Source organism: Solea solea, chromosome 20, assembly GCF_958295425.1.
Source record: "Solea solea chromosome 20, fSolSol10.1, whole genome shotgun sequence".
Taxonomy (NCBI): Eukaryota; Metazoa; Chordata; class Actinopteri; order Pleuronectiformes; family Soleidae; genus Solea; species Solea solea.
In genome coordinates, this window is record NC_081153.1 from 17,761,431 (window position 1) to 17,777,060 (window position 15,630).

Genomic DNA, 15,630 nt, shown 5'->3' on the forward strand with positions numbered 1-15,630 from the left:
GCCATTGAGCTGGTAGCCAATAAATATTCTTGCGGTACCTCTCGGGCTGTGGCAGCGAACGTGAGCTGCTTATTCCAAAGTGTGTGTGTGTGTGTGTGTGTGTGTGAACGTGAGTTGTTTATAGTTAGAAGACTCAGTTTACGCAGCATTTTATTCCCCAAAATCCAACTGGCATGTCCTTTTCATCATGTTTCTGCTTTATTTCACTCCAGATATGTTATATAATGGTGGTGCACCCCCCCAACCTCCAGCTCTCTCTCTAACACACACTTTCTGTCCCTGCACCCCTCAAAATACCCCCACCACCACCACCCTTCCTCCCTTCCTCATCACTCAGCCCCCACGTTCTCTTTTCCCTTTCTTGGGTGAAATAAAATGTTAAAATATTCACAGTATAGCACACTCTCTATTTCCCGCTTTCTTTGTCTGTCGATCTGTCAGTCTCGGTCATCCTCTGCTTTCCATTTTTTGTGGGTTTCTCTGATTCTTTTCTCTGATTATTTTCTGGAAATGCTGTATTAAAACCAGAGAGCGAGAGATAATATACTGTACACACTCATGCAAACACTCATTGCTGCGTCAGGTGGTAGGAAATTAATTGATCTTTCATCAGCCTATCTTGAAAAGAAGACGGAGGAGGAGGAGGATGGTGTCGGGGAGGGGGGAGGGTAGAATGAGGAGGAGAATGACAGAGAAAAAAAAGAGTTGAGTGACAAAAGGAAGGACAACTATCACAATAGAAAGAGATGGAGTAAGTTTTGAGACTCGAGCGGCACTAAGTTTCAGACTCCATATGTCGAAGTCTGTGAGTTTGTGGAACAGTCCAGTCAGATTGATGGGAGGGCATTGTGGGGATGAGATTTGGTCAGCAGAGAAGCAGAGAGGATGAGACTGAGATTGAAAATCGTACAAGACGGCATCAGAAACCCAAAGTATCCATCTTCGGTGGAAGCTAGTGAGAACCATTTGTCATCGTCACTGTACAGTCGGCATGATCCTCGCTGTAAGGAGATCGTGTGTAGGCTGACGGAGCAGAAGCGCTATGGATTTCTACTGTGATTGAACAAATCGACACTGGGTAACATCTAGACACTTGGTTTTTGGAACATCACAGACTGCAGGGTTGGACTTTCACTCTTGTTTGAGCCTATTCTGAAAGTTTGAGATTCACTTTAAAAGTGAGTGATCTCAATGCTGTTCTAATATATTTATACTTTTGAACTCTTCATGGGAGGAAGTTGACTTCTTTAAAGCTGGCTGAGAAATGTGTTAAATTCCAGTGGAGATTAGATTAAATAGTCAATCAAGTTTTAGAACTAAATAAATAGGAGTAGAGGCTGAAGTGAAAGGCAAATAAATGTGTAATTAAGGGTCCCATGCTGACATTTTGAGAAACCAAGGCCTTGAGAGAAAGGCTGGAAAATTAAAAGCAGCCACCAGCCAACACTTTTGGCTGTGAATGGTAAATTAGTCTACTCAAGTGGCCATTGGCAGGTAACCAATCATTGTATAGAGCTGCATTCTTATTCTAAAAACCAATCTAGAAGTTAAAGTAATGAAATAGGCATTAATAGATTGACACGCTGCTGAAGCCTGTAGACAAAAACATTAATTCCTCAACTTACTTAACACATTTGACTTGGAAGTGGAAGTGCCTTTTCCAAAGCACTGACATCTTTAGGGATAATAAAAGGTCTCTGCACTCCAGTATTTATTGTGTGTTGTACATGTCTCTTTATTTGTACATTTTTGAATACCTGTTGGAAGAATGTTTAGCCCAAATTAAGTTTCCGACCTCGAGAAACCTCTCGTCTCCCATCTTCCCTTCTCCTGCTACTCTTTTCTTTTCTCCCCTCTGCTCTGCTCAGCACTTCCTCTCCTCCACTCTCATCTCTACCCTTAACCCCCCTCTCCTCTTTCATCTGTCAGATGTGTCCTGTGACTCCAGAGGCTTAATTTACTCACCAAACATACTAAATTAGATCCGTGTACATGCACACAAGAAAAACCCCACAGACATGTCTCACCATCACCCAGACACTAACTGTATGCTGGGTTATATCCAGTCCCGTCAGAATGGAAGTGGGAGCTCATATCCAGCCTCACACCCCTGTCCCTTTACAACATATAACCTTGTCACAGATTTATGCTTTACAGTGGGTGTGGGTAAAATAAACTTAAAATGATAGATCATAGTTAGTTTTATCATTTTTCGGCTTCTTAAATGTGAATATTTTCTGGTTTCTAACAAAGAAATCATTAAATAATAAGACATTTGAGAAAATCATTTGGAGGTTTTGGAAACCAAGCAACTAATCGATTACTCAAGAAAAAAATTGACAGATTAATCAATATTGAAAGTGATTGTTAGTCTAATGAAGATATTACAAAAATCCACAAAAATTCCTTACTTTTCCAACGAGCTGATCACTACCCAATAAATCGTGCCTCTATTACCACAAGATGGCAGCAGCAGCAAGCTTTTGGTTGGTTGTGGAAGTGATTGGGGTTCCTTGAGTGCATATCCTAGCATAGCTTTGCTCGTAGCAAAGTTAATTTATCCCCGTTACCCCTGAATCATCCCATGTAATCCTTCCCTGTTTTTCTGCCTCATCAGTTCTGTACCAGTGCTACAATGTTTTGCTAATTTATTTCACTGTTAAGCCCTATTCGGACGGGATTACATACATACACACATACATACATACATACATGGAGAGGAGGGGTAAAGTAATTATTACAAGAGCTTCTCAGTGATTTTAGTCCTTTCCAAATGTGATGTCAGTAATCATAACCAGATGGTGTCAGTAAAGATTATGGTGACTTTTACCAGGTAATACTAATCCCATGTGAATAGTCCAGCAGTAAATATGTGCATAAATATTCTGTTATATCCTGTCTATGTAAGTATTTTTCCAGGGATTCTTCAAGGTGCTTGAAGAAGCTTTCAGTTTGGCTCCAGGTGATCGGTCACCGCGGTCTCAAACCGAAATCGATGTTCTCCCAAAACCAAAATTAAACGCAGCATTTCCTCTCTGGTCTAGTTTTGCATTTTGGCTTTTGTGGTTGCTATGTTGATGTGTGTCTGTGGTTGTGATAGGGGGAAGCAGCGTAGTACGCACAGGAAGCCCCTTCATATGCACATGACGACAGGAGGCGATGGCGCTGTGTAAATCATTTTTACTGAGATTTCTTATACCGGGCCATTTGGCGATATATGTTACAGATGTCCTGTGGTAAAATTACATGGTACTTAAGTGCTTTATTTGGAAACTGAAGTTTGTCTGTCCCCTGCTGCATTCATAAGTATGTAAGTTCATTTGTGTTACTTTGTGACTTTGATGTTTTGAAATCCTTTGTTCAGATGACACGAGCAACACAAACTAACCACATGGGGCAGTAGTAGACCAGCAAGTTCATTGTCCGGTTTACTGATTTGGCTATCAACCAAGCTGTGTTGTAGTCGAGACGTCAACAGTCAGCTTTAACGTCCACATTGTGATACGGCAATATTGTAATCCCATAAATATCTGTACTGCTATAATTGTGTGAACGATATAGCACCGCTGTAAGTGACGGTATGATTTCGTCAGCACTCAATCAAAGGACTAACTCTGCTCAATCATCTAGCTCTAATTATCAATTAGACAGTCAGGTAATCCATCTCTGGTCATCTGCGGGGTGAGGAATTAAACTGGTTCTTCACGAGGCTAGTCTTTAGCATGTGACCAAGCAATTAACCTAGCAGGCTAAAAATAGCTAATTTAATTTATATTGATGAGGCATGGAAATGTAATGCTTTGTTCCTGCAACATAGCTAAATTGAAATTTATCAGTCATCCCTTGGTAGCATCTAGTAATTGAATGCGGCTCATCAGTTGTGGATTGGACTGGGCGGGCGGACTCAGTGATACGGCCCTCCAACCGTGGTTTTATAACCCATCACTGGATATCATGGATTGATTGGTGCAGTCTACAACTCTGATGTCGATTATAAGTCATTGATGAATGTTGTCCATAATTATGCCACTGTTAATCATTTACCTGCACATTTTGGTAATCATTCTGTGCTGTCACTTATCGATTGATATTCTTGGTACGATTAATAGACTGGGTAATTGGTTAGCTTGAAGGCATCTCTTTGGTCTCGCTTTGTGACATAACGCCATAAATTTGCACTATTAGTACACAGCGTGTACACACACACATACACACACTGAGGACCGTACTCACATAAGAACATTAGCACAAATCAGACTTGCTAGCCCAGGTTTAATGGAGTTGTCAGCCTCTTGAACATATAAATAATTATTTTGTAACAAGGTAGAGAGATGGGGGGGGGGGGGGGGAGAGAGTAATAATGGGGACAGTATTAGACAGTTGAAGGTGTTTGGGATGCATGGTGGCATTAGCAGCCTTATATAATTTAAAATTTCTGCCGCATGCATCCCCTGACATTGAAATTAACAGCATCTCACCTCTCTTCTTTCATCACTTTCTCTTCTTCTTTTCTTTTTTTCTACCTTTTCTCTCCTTCCTGTGTTTTATTTCATGTTTCTCACTTGTTTTCCTCAGCTCCTCTCTCTGCGGCTTTCATACACCTAATCCTCTCCTCCATTTACAACCTCTACACAGTGAATTTTTAATCACACCTTAATTAATTGCCATCAAATGATGACAGTGTGAGCTAGAAGTGTCGCACTCATGTCGCACAGAAAATGATACCAGACCAGTGGGGGTAGTTATTGTGTAGTATCTATGTATGGGTTGAAGGATGTCCCTTCCTCAGGTTCGTTTGGATCCTCGGTTGGAAAGAATGGAGGAGGCAATATTGAGTTTGAGCAAAGCAGTGCTTGTTTATTCTTGAGTTACAAATGGCACAAAGCACGAAGTGTAACCCGAGAGTCGCAGCTGGAGTCTGACTCGGGTCCGGAATTCTGTGTATATTATAGCTGTCCTAGGGGGTCGTCTGAGTCGTGTGAGTCATGTCCTTATAAGGAGTCGTTTTGTCTGTTCGGGCTGATCTGGCAGTCAGTCATGTGGTGTTATGCAAATCTTGTGGCACCAGTGTAGTGCAGTTAAAGCGTAGTTAAAGTTGTTTAAGGGAGTGAAAACAAGATATGAGACTGGTACATCTGGTAAACAAAATATATAAGTCATGTCAGAGGAAAATACTGTCTTCAATTAATATGTAAGTCATGTCAGAGGAAAATACTGTCTTCAAGTAATATGTAAGTCATGTCAGAGGAAAATACTGTCTTCAATTCCCCCTTTTGGCCTCTGAAGGAGGCCAACATACATGGTGGAAGGAACGAGCAAAACACAAAATACAAGAAATCATCATTAAAACAAGAGAAAACAACAAAATTCCAGAAAGACAGAAACAGCAGCAAAGATCTAAAATGGCACAACCAACATACATTAAACTGTAAGGGTGGGGTCAGGGGAAGGGTCAAAGGAGGGAAGAGGGGCATAAGATAACATCTGGTAAGCAGGTGGGTCACGTTTCTCGACGGCCTGAGTAATGAGACGATTGCAAAGGGACCGGGCGCAAGGAATACAACAACAACCGCAACAGACCAGAAAAGCCACAAAAATGGAAACTGAGATCAAAACAGAAGATACCAAAGCCTTATAGCGGCCGAACGCGTCCATCCACTGATCCCACATGGAAGTGTCCACTCCCGAATGTTCCTTCATTTTCTTGTTCAACGTGCGCAACCCGTCTAGTGCCTGAGTGAGACGGCCGTTGGAATCCGTATTGTTAGGGATAAACGTACAACATTGGTCGCCAAATATAGCGCACACGCCCCCTTTTTCAGCCAGGAGCATGTCTACAGCAATCCTATTCTGGAACGCCATTAGGGATGTGGCCTTCAATTGTTCGTGTACCGCGGCAAATCCTTCTTGGGTCCAATTGCCGAGCCGCTGCACATTATAATGGACGTAATTAATCCGATCCACATTTTTGTTAGCCGTGCACCACCAGCAGAGGATTGATTCAAACCCAGCGGCAACTTGGTCAGCGAGTTTGTATTCGTCGGGTACGCCTCGGGGAACTCCTATGGCATCAATGTATGTGGGGTCAGATTGTGATAGCCATTGGCGGGAATTAGAAGTGTCGCGCTTCACCCGCCCCCAATGCTCGGGTATCAGGCTAGATAATTGATTTAACAGGGCTTCCGCAGAAGTGGGATATATCGTGACAGGCAACAACAAGGTAACCAGCGCACATCTACCGAACGCGTTTCGTGGCATTAGGTCATATAGTTTGTCAGTCCCGCACCACCACCAGATGTCACTACGAGACCTGGGGTGGAAAGTGGTCTCAGCTGAAATTTTTGACGCGCATAGTGCTGAGTTCACCCGGCCAATGTATTGCCCGGTACCAGTCAACTGGACACAGGAGAAGTTCGCCACCGCCACAGTTGTGGAGAATATTGGTTTTAATTTTTCGCCCGATGTAAGGGGATGAACGTAATCCCAAAACGAACAGTTGGTGTTACCGGGATTGGTGCGGTTCATAACGTCCATGATACAACTGGCTGGTAACGCGGCGGGGACTACGCGAAGCAGGGGTCTTGATCCCATGCAGACCACGCAGCTGGCCCTAGACGCGTTGGCCGCCTGTTCAGCCAAAAGTAGCCAGTTATTGCCGGTAGCAGCAACGCCCGTGGTGGTTCGAAACCAATCATCAGACGTTTCCAATGGTTTAGACACAATCAGTGCAGGTCCGTCTTCCCCAGATCCTTTGCTAATTTTAGGGGAGTTTACATTGTTTACAATAGTCGTGATCGCAGGTTTAGTAAACTTTCCAGTACATATGCGCAATTGCCAATATGGTTGGTCAACTGAGGTGTCCCCATGCGGTGCCAGTACAAAGTCCCAGCACTTTGATTCGGTAATGGGTTTTATGATAAGGCGAAGTCCTGTCGACGTTTTCATAAGTGTCAGAAGATTCCTCCATGCCTTCGGTCCCTCACCTGAGGTCCAATCACCCCAGTCATCCCCAGTCTCTGCCACTAGATTCTTCCACTGCCAGTCATCCCATCCTCCCTGTGTTAAGTACCATGGAAACTTAACATATCTATAAGTGGTGATAGAAGCCCCATTTCTGGCTAATCCTACGGAAGACCAGGTCAGGTCAGCGGTTGAGTGGGTACCTGTTGGAATACAGAGGGTCATAGATCTATACCTTTTTACTAAGCAGTCAGTAGGTCGGTTTACCACCTCTCGTTTTTGCCTTTTAAAGTCATCTACAGCCGTCACGAGAGAGGGTGATAAGGTCGGGGTCAGGCACCAAAGAAGAGGAAACACTATGATACAAGATAGTAACATCAAGCAACACATGGATCCGCGCAGTGACCAGTCATAACGGCGTTCCATGGTTTATCAAAGGACACAAAAAGTTATAAAACAGAATACACGTAATGAATAATATCTATAGCATGAGATAAGTTGTAGTCATTGGCAAGCGTGCTTTGCAATTTGTATGGGCGAAAACCTGCGGCCTGATTATTTTATGCAGGAAAAATACACCATACAGCCCCCTGGCCAAGGGCGGCCTTAAAGGAACAGATAAGAGAATACGTACATAGTGTCAATACAATGTGAATTACAGCGATGTTTCGTTCTTCGTCAGTTATGCGTTTCTGGATAGCCTTGGGTGTTCTACCCGGCTATTAGACACCGAGGGTATTATTCTGACCCTGCGTTCGGTGCCTCCCTATCGGGCGCCTCAGGAGGGGGTGAAGAACCTTTGTCTGGAGAGCACTGGGAAAGATGGTACCAGATGTCCCCTTTTCCGGCCAGCCGGACTGCATGTGAGGTCCTCTCAGTCACTGTGAACGGTCCCGTCCACCGTGGCTCAGTCCACTTTCTCTTCAGCACCTTCAGGTACACTCGAGGGGTGACGTGTATCGGTTGTCCTTGCCCTGGGTCTCTGGCGGTCTGCCTGGAGAATCTGGAACCCAAGAACTGAACGTTTGGCATATATGAGATGTGCGGTTTCTTACCTAAATCTTCTGTTGGTGTCAAAGGTCCCATGGGTCCGGGAAAAGAGCGACCTGTATGGAGCTCAAAAGGCGAGTATCCAACTCGAGGGTTAAGAGACATTCTTACACACATCAATGCCATCGGGAGGGCCGTCAGCCAATTTGTCTGTTTTGTTGCAATGATTTTGTTCAATTTATCTTTTACGGTCCGATTCATTCTTTCCACCTTACCCTGTGACTGAGGGTGGTAAACTGAACCAAACTTATGTTGGAGCCCCAACATTTTTTCAACTTTCGCCAAATCCTTGTTTTTGAAATGAGTGCCATTGTCACTCTTGATGGATTTGGGAAAACCATGTGTTGGAATGAAATGATTCACCAAATGTTTACATACACTTAAAGCATCCTCCTTTCTACAGGCGTATGCTTCTGGCCATCCCGAGTAAGCGTCAACCATAACCAACAGGTATCTGTACCCATTCACAGGTACCAGCATGTCTGTGTAGTCGATGGTCACTTCCTGTCCTGGAAAGAAAACTTGGCTTGTATTACACCCTTTTTCAGGTTTCAGGGTTGGTCTCACCGTACATGTATTACACACTTCACAATGTTGCACATAGTCTTCCACCATTTCCTGAATAAATGGATGCCACCATGCTTTTAATCGTCTGATGGTTTCCTGTTTTCCCACATGTGTGGGGCCATGTGCTTCTTCAATCAAACTCTTGAGCATGGCAGCTGGAGGTATGGGGCGTCCCCCTTTTCCCCAGATGCCATCTTCAGTTTGTATAGCACCCTTGTGTTTCCACATAGATTTTTCCTCAGGGCTTGCTGCTGCTTGAATTTTCAGCATTGTTTGGGTGTCCAATTTGGCTGGGATGGGAGTATTGTCCTGATTATCACTTAATACTACCATTTGAGTGTCCATTGGCACATAACCAGCCATTTTCTTTGCAACTTCATCTGCTGCCCGGTTGCCTCTTGCAACCGGGTCATTTCCAATTGCATGCCCTTTGCATTTGATCACTGCCACTTTAAAAGGACAGTGCAAAGCCTGATGTAATTTTAATACATCATCAGCGTTTTTTACTGGAGTTCCCGAGGCAGTCACGTATCCAGTCCTTTGCCATTCTGCTAGTCCGTAGTGAACTGCTGTTACTACGTAAGCAGAGTCAGTATAGATATTTACAGTCAAGTCCGTTGCACATAAAAGTGCTTCTGTCATGGCGATCATTTCTGCTCTTTGGGCAGATTGTCTGCCGTCGATCATTTCTGTCTTTACTGTTGTATGTTGTCCGTCTGTCTGTCGTATGACCGCGTAGGAGGATTTCAGTCCGTCACCCTGTCTGAAACAACATCCGTCAGTGAACAGTACAAGGTCTGGGTTTGTCAATGGTTCCATGTATAAGTGTGACCTAACTGTCTGTGCTTCTTTATCTCTCTGTGCACATTCATGTGTTTCACCTTCTACAATACCATCTGCCATGTTTGCACCTTCATGTTTGAAAATCAAATTTTGTGCAGTCAGAACCCTTTCCAACTTTCTTTGCCTACTGGCTGTCATCGTGAACAATTTACTAGTTACATACTGTACCACACTATGTGACGTGAGGATATGTACAGGGTGCCCCATGGTCAAATGAGAGGTTTTTTGCAAAATTTTTGCTAGTGCCGAGGCATATCTGGCACATGGTGGGCTTTTGGCCTCATAAGGGTCCAATGTTACTGAACAGTACATGTTTACAAATCGGTCAGTACCTCCCCCTTTTTTCTGAAAAAGCACGGCGGAGACAGACTGCGATTTTTCAGAAACATCCAAATGAAACGGCTTGCGATAATCGGGGACACACATGTCTGCTGCTGCCGCCAGCAGTTGTTTGAGAGAAATGAAAGCCGTATCCGCCGATAAGGTCCATTCTAAAGTCGCGGTCAGATTCCGCGCTCCCTGTGCGTTAATCATCTGTCGTAATGGAGCACAATGATCGCAAAAATCTGGAATGTAATGCCTGGAATAGTTAGCTAATCCAAGAAAACTCAACATGTCTCTGACTGTAACTGGTTTGGTGTGATGGAGAATTGTGGATCTGTGAGAAGAACTAAGTCCAGTACCATTGGTGGATAGTACTCTGCCCAGAAAGGTAACAACTGGTCTGCAAATCTGTAGTTTGGAACGTGAAAGTTTGAAGCCGCAGGAATGCAAGTGTTTCAGTAAAAAGCTAGTAGCCTCAAGACAGACTCGCTCCGTGGGAGCCCCCAAGAGCAGGTCATCTACATACTGGACCAAGAGAGTGCCCACAGGTAGGTTCAGAGTTTGTAACAAGTCTCTTAAGACCGAGTTAAAGATACCCGGAGAGAGAACAAAGCCTTGTGGTAACCTGGTATATGTGTACCTGGTTCCTTCGAACGTGAAAGTAAACAAAGATCGCATAGCCTGAGACAGAGGTATGCAGAAAAATGCGTTTGCCAGATCAACAACTGTAAAGAAAGAGTGTTCGGGCGAGAGCATTGCCAACGCAGCATGAGGGTTAGGAACCGGCGCAATGGGGGTGAGAACTTTTGAGTTAATCAACCTAAGGTCATGTACCATACGATATTTGCCGGTCCCCTTCTTTTCGACTGGCAGAATAGGAGTGTTCCAGGTTGGGTCAGAGGTTACTTCTAGAACACCTGCCTGCAACAAACCAGCGATAGTTTCTTTGATTCCCCTCCGGCCTACAGGATCGGTGTGATACTGAGGGACATGGACATAGCCTTCAGATATGTCGAATGTAATGGGAGCAACGGTAGAACAGAAACCAACATCCGTTGGTGAAGTTGCCCATAAGGATGAAGGCATTGAGTCAAGTAATGGGCCTGCCCCTTCCGAATCTGTATATTCACGACCATGGTGTCTTTGTAAAAGTTCATGGTGCAAGATGGCAGGGACAGGTTGCTCTGACAAAGAAATGCGGTACATGCCAGACGAGGGAGAGAAAGCCAATTTAGGGTGGAAAGTAGACTGCCAATCTGTCAGAGAGACGGCACGTTTGGTCATAGGACCCAAGTCCTTAGCGGTGTGAGATGGAGCAATACCCAGAGTGATATGGGGACTACAAGGGGGCAAGGAGGGATCTGGAGGTGACTCCATTTTATACCAAAGTTGTTGATCGTCAGCCAGAATGGTTTGTAGTGCAATCCCTTCAGGCCCTATTAGTAGAAATGGGTTTGTTAACAGCCATTCTTGACCTGAGATTTTACCAAAAGCTTCCTCGTAACACACATCTCCTGACCTATCATAGTACAGTGTACAATGTAATGGATCTATAGGGGACATGTATGGGCGGAGGGCAATGCACCAGGGCCACCAGGACCGGATTTTGGCGTCAAGCACTTGCCAGGGTGTGGATAGTAGTTCAATTTGGGCCCAATATATGTCTGCCATGGGCTCATGTGGAATGGGTTGGTCAACGTCCATCAATGGAAACATTCCACTGCCGCAATTCTCCATGGATGTATTGCATTGTAGTCCGTTCGGGAAAGTGAGCAACAGTCCGTCAGAGGAGCAGTGAATTATTACTGCCAACCTAATCAACAAGTCTCTTCCCAACAGATTGATGGGGCATTCAGGCGCATAGATAAATGAATGTTGATGTGTTTGTCCAGCAAGGGAAACAGAGACGGGCATGGTAAGTGGCAGGCGCTGCAACTGTCCAGAGAAACCAACAAGTGACACTGTTTGGGAGGAAAGAGTTATGAAACCAGGCAAAGAGGACAAAGTCGAATGCCGAGCTCCAGTGTCCACCATAAATGGAAAGGAAACCCCGCAAACAGTCATCATGAGGGTGGGGTCCTGCAGCCCACCTAGTTGATCTCTTTGGCCCCTTCATTGTTGGGGGTATTGTCCACCCGGTGCCAGGTTCTGGTTAGGGTGTTGTGGGTGTTGTGGCGGACCTGGAGGTGGTGGTCCTTGTGGGTGAAATGGGGGTGGGCCATAGCCACCACGCCCCTGTTGTCGTCTCTTACGAGGGCAGCCCGTTGAAATATGCCCGTACTCACCACACGACCAGCATTGTACCGACCCCTGATCCTGATTCCAGCCACCCTGCTGCATGCCTCCTCGACCTCCTGGAGGACCATTACTTCCCCTGAGGGCATTATTATTGTTATAGCCCCGCCCTGCATACATCTGACGCCCATTCCTATTACAATACACACTTCTACCTGAGTACATCTGCATATGTGACTGTACCTGAGGTGGGTCAAAATCCCACCCTGTGTGACCCGTACCTGGCCATGGTGGCTGTGGAACGTATGGAGTGTAAGTCGTGGGTGCTGGTTCAGTTTGAACATATTCGGCTTGGACAGGGGCTTGCGTTACTGCCTTGTGCTTCTTTGATTGAGAAGCTTCCTGTTTTGCGCTCTGCACCTGGAGTGCGAGTAGCTCATTTTTTAGTTTTTCCATTTTGTCCTCATGTGATCCAGCCCTGTCTGAATATTTTTGTAAGTGATGCTTAAGATGGGAGCACCATCTACTATGATCGGCGGTCGGGAGATCTGGATTTTCTACCATACTATTCTTAACAGGTTCTGGCATGCCTTTAATTACTGCTGACCTAAATAGAGAAGCTGCCATTGGAGATTGCATGGGGTTTTCTCCTGTTTTGCTAACAAAATCTTCTTCTGCTCTAGCCAGAAAAGCTGAGGGCGACTCAGCTGGTTGAGGTGTATATGAGAGTTCCGCATAAGTTACAGTTGGGGTGGGAAAGTGTTCACGAATTGCCTCCCTCAGTGTCTGTAACATGGCCGCCGTTAGAGGAACAGAAGGGTCAGCCACAAGCCATGGACAAGCAGCTCTCAAAGGCATGAGTTGTGTAGAGGAACAGCATCTTGAAAGTATAGAGCTAATATCTCCGGCTGAGAGCAATATACCAGAAGTCAAAGCTCCAAATTTGCGTAACCATATTGCTCCTCCTCCTGTGAGGGCAGGAAGTTGGCAGGCTAAAGCAGTCACATCAGTAAATGAGAGGGGTTTGTATTGTGTGTGTATTCTACCATCAGTATCTTGTCTATGGAAAACCGGAAGCTGATACGCACCACCCTCCGCTTTCTCTCCATCATTCTCCTCTCCGCATTTTACAGACGCCAATAATTCTGTGATTGCTTGACTATCTTTAACTTGCTGTCGAGTTTTTATGGGGGACCTTCTCGCGGATATTTCCGACACTTTTTTCGTTGTTGGAAGCACCTGTTGTAGTCTTTCTTCTAATTCTTCCAGTTCATTCTCTTCCTCTTCTTTACCTGCCTCGTCTCGCTCGTTTCTCTTTCTTTCATGTTGGTGTTTCTCTATGTCAGCCAGTATTCTCTGCATTTCCCTCTTAATTTTTTCCCCCAACATGGGATTTGCTCCCATAGTCGTGGCGGTAGATAACGTAGTTATCATGCCTTTACCCAACATCTCTTCATCTACGTAACCTTTTTTCCATCCGTCCAGTAATTTCATCACATTGCTCATTTTAGCACTCACTATTCCTTCTAAAGTGGTAAAACCGTCAGCATCACCTCCCTTAGTTTCTGCTTTATTTGTACTAGCTGAACCTGGTGTTGTGGTTACTTTTACTTCTAACTGTTTCTTCCTATATGTTTTATTATCAATCATTTCTCCTTCCAAACTGCCACTAGTAATCTCAAAAATGGGCAGTTGGAATTGAAAAGGATTTGTTGGTTCTACTTGTTGGAAAGGGTTCTTGTTACTTGGGTAAGGAGGCGGTTCTAAACTCGCCTGTGTCATATGTGTCTGACTGTGAGTCTGTGTGTGTGTGTAGTCGTGTAGTGGAGGATACAGGCCACCAGGTGGAGCAGTAGGCTCACATTCTGTTCTCTGGTTTCCACCCCCACTTTCTACGTCATCAGTCTTTGCTGCGCAGCCAGTCTGCGCACCAGGCTGTTGTTCCGGTTGGGGCAACATCCCTCCTTTTTTCCACATGTTTGGTCCTGTGCACAGCGCGACACACCGCACACGCTGTCTCAATTTTTCCAATTTCTCCAGACTGGCGCTCTGTTGCCGCCCTTTACGCGACCATTTTGACGCTTTTTCTGCCGTCAATTCTTGTTGTCTCGTCACAATCCGACCTTCCGCTTTATTCATCAAAGTCAACAAACTCTTTTTCACCTCATAAGGCGGAAAGTGTCCACTTTTCTGACATTTCTCAAACCATTTCTTTAAGTCATGCTGTTTCTTATCTCGCTCCCCCGCTTCATGATTGTGTCCATGAATTTCCAAAGCAGCCTCAAACTGCTCTTTCAATGTCGATCCACTGTCCCTGAGTGTCCCTAAATCAAACCACTGTTTCTCCGCGTCAAATTCTCCGTCCATTCTGTTAACTTATTTACGTCGGGCAGCGCCCTTCTCCACAACTTTATTATTATGTACTTCACTTATAAAGAAGCCTACTTCAAAACTTTACACATTTATTATTTTCGTAACCATATGATTTACGTCACCACAGGACAACCTCTTTCAGGAGTATAAGGCTACTATAACCATGTCATTTACGTCACCACAGGACAACCTCTTTTAAGGGCTACAAGGCTAACATTCAACTTCTTATAATATAACCATGCCGTTTACGTCACCACAGGACAACCCCTATTGGGAATACAAGGCTAATATTACAACTTTTTATACCATAACCATGTCGTTTACGCCACCACAGGACAACCCCTATTGGGAATACAAGGCTAATATTACAACTTTTATACCATAACCATGTCGTTTACGCCACCACAGGACAACCCCTATTGGGAATACAAGGCTAATATATCCGGATTTCACAGCAACAGCTCACTTCAAATCAACATTGATTTTAGACGACTGAGGTTCGGAATAGAACACCAAGCGTGAAGGTAAATTCCTTCTTACCTTATTTCAGGTTAGGGCCCCGCAAGGCGTTCCACCCAAACCAACAGACTTTTGCCAATTCTTCAAACGTCTTTCCTAGAGGATCCTGTTCGTGACGCCAAAATTGAAGGATGTCCCTTCCTCAGGTTCGTTTGGATCCTCGGTTGGAAAGAATGGAGGAGGCAATATTGAGTTTGAGCAAAGCAGTGCTTGTTTATTCTTGAGTTACAAATGGCACAAAGCACGAAGTGTAACCCGAGAGTCGCAGCTGGAGTCTGACTCGGGTCCGGAATTCTGTGTATATTATAGCTGTCCTAGGGGGTCGTCTGAGTCGTGTGAGTCATGTCCTTATAAGGAGTCGTTTTGTCTGTTCGGGCTGATCTGGCAGTCAGTCATGTGGTGTTATGCAAATCTTGTGGCACCAGTGTAGTGCAGTTAAAGCGTAGTTAAAGTTGTTTAAGGGAGTGAAAACAAGATATGAGACTGGTACATCTGGTAAACAAAATATATAAGTCATGTCAGAGGAAAATACTGTCTTCAATTAATATGTAAGTCATGTCAGAGGAAAATACTGTCTTCAAGTAATATGTAAGTCATGTCAGAGGAAAATACTGTCTTCAGGGTTCATATTTTTGTTTCTTTAACATTGACCAAGTGGTTTCTTGTTCTTTGAATATAGCCTGTAATATAGTAACCCATCTGTTGCTGTGTGCAGAGATATTATTGGAATCAAAGAATAAAGCAGCACCAACAGCGACC

General features: G+C 44.6%; 1 protein-coding gene across 1 annotated transcript in view; it reads left to right on the top strand.

The window, feature by feature from the left end:
* The window catches only part of csmd3b (CUB and Sushi multiple domains 3b), a 333,314-nt gene that overhangs the window by 1,701 nt on the left and 315,983 nt on the right, over positions 1-15,630 (top strand). The window lies entirely within an intron of this gene.